The sequence below is a fragment of the Chrysochloris asiatica genome, unplaced genomic scaffold, assembly GCF_000296735.1.
Source record: "Chrysochloris asiatica unplaced genomic scaffold, ChrAsi1.0 scaffold00006, whole genome shotgun sequence".
NCBI lineage: Eukaryota > Metazoa > Chordata > Mammalia > Afrosoricida > Chrysochloridae > Chrysochloris > Chrysochloris asiatica.
The window spans coordinates 35297222-35298918 of record NW_006408524.1 but is presented as its reverse complement, the minus strand read 5'-3'; the positions used below and the strand labels follow the sequence as shown (position 1 = coordinate 35298918).

Genomic DNA, 1697 nt, shown 5'->3' with positions numbered 1-1697 from the left:
CTGATCTTTCTCCCGTGGAGCAGCTGGTAGTTTCGAACCGCTGACCTTAAGGTTCGCAGCCCGATTTGTAACCACTACGCTACCAGAGCTCCTTAAAAGAGATCCATATTTGTGCCCATTCCAAAGAAAGGTGACTCCAAAACAGAATGCCAAAATCATCAAATAATATCATTTATATCACATGCAGACCATCAAATAATATCATTTATATCACATGCAGATCATCAAATAATATCATTTATATCACATGCAGACCATCAAATAATATCATTTATATCAAATGTAGATATAATTTTGCTGAAGATAATTTTTTAAAGTTTGTATTGTGAATTGAGTGAAAGTTTACAGGCAGATCATCAGTTTTGCAATTTAAAAAATCATGCTTTGTTTCATTGCAATGATTATAATCCCTTTCATGTACCATCAGTTAACAGTATTTACCTCTTTTCTTTCTTTCTGTTCTTTATTGACATACACATACCATACAGAAATACATATTCATTTAAATGTACAAAGAGAACATTTTGTAAGCCAGTCTCTTATGCACAAGCACACAGCTATTCTCATTCCATGGGCATTTAGTTCTCAGATGTTCTATATGCTTTTGCCTCTGCCACCATCTCTGCTGTCCCACGCTCCACTCGGGTTCTTTTTTCTTGATGGTCATAGGGTCCTCTGTTCCTGAAATGAAGGATGAACTACTCTCACCTTTTACTTACACATCTTCTATATTTACAGTTGTGACAATTGCAATTACACATGATAACAGTTACTCACAATTGAATCATAAAATCCTGACCCCATCATCCTCCATCCTCTTTCACCAGACCCATGTGGACAAGAGAAAAACTATTCAATGGGGATTCTACCTTACCCGCCTTGTTCTGAAACTAAGCACCACTCAATAAAGCTTGTAAGCCAGCCACTTTGTGCCTTTATAGCCCCTCATTTTTGATAACCAATGTCTTAAGTTGTCCATTCCTATCAACCGAATGTACTGAGGAGGCAAACTTGATCCTTGATATGAAGAATCCTTCTCTTTTAGTCGGACTTTTGAGCAACTACATCCATAAGCAAAGGTCCACTTCATTAAATTGTAGCAATTTATGCTGAAGATAATTTTTTAAAATGGTTGCAGCAGTAAGTCAACAAGGGGCTAGCAGAAATTGAAGCCAGATTCTGAAGACAACTTGGAACAAGAGATATAATTGCTGATGTCATATGGGTTTGGGATGAAAACAGAGAATACCAGAAACATGTTTACTTGTAGTTTATTCACTATGCAATGATTTTTGACTGTGTAGAACATAACAAACTATGGATAACATTATGAATCTGGAAATACATTTACAGAACACTTAATTGTGCTCAGGAGGAACCTTATTTATGCTAAAAGGCAGTTGTTTGAACAAAACAAGGGAATACTGAGCAGTATAGAATCAGGAAATGTGTGTGTCAATGTTCTATGCTTGCACCATACTTATTCAGTCTGTATGCTTGGCAAATAATTCTAGAATATGGATTTTATGAAGACAAATGTGGCATCAGTATTGGAGGAAGGCTCAATTCTGTGATATGCAGATGACACAACCTTGCTTACTGAAAGAGAAGAGCATTTGAAATACTTACTGATGAAGATCAAAGACTACAGTCTTCATTGTTAATATGAAAAACTGAAAAGAAATGTAAAGAAATTT

The 1697-nt window shown here is 35.8% G+C and overlaps 1 protein-coding gene across 2 annotated transcripts in view; it reads left to right on the top strand.

Moving 5' to 3' along the window:
* Positions 1-1697, top strand: part of HDAC9 (histone deacetylase 9) — a 717483-nt gene that overhangs the window by 449817 nt on the left and 265969 nt on the right. The window lies entirely within an intron of this gene.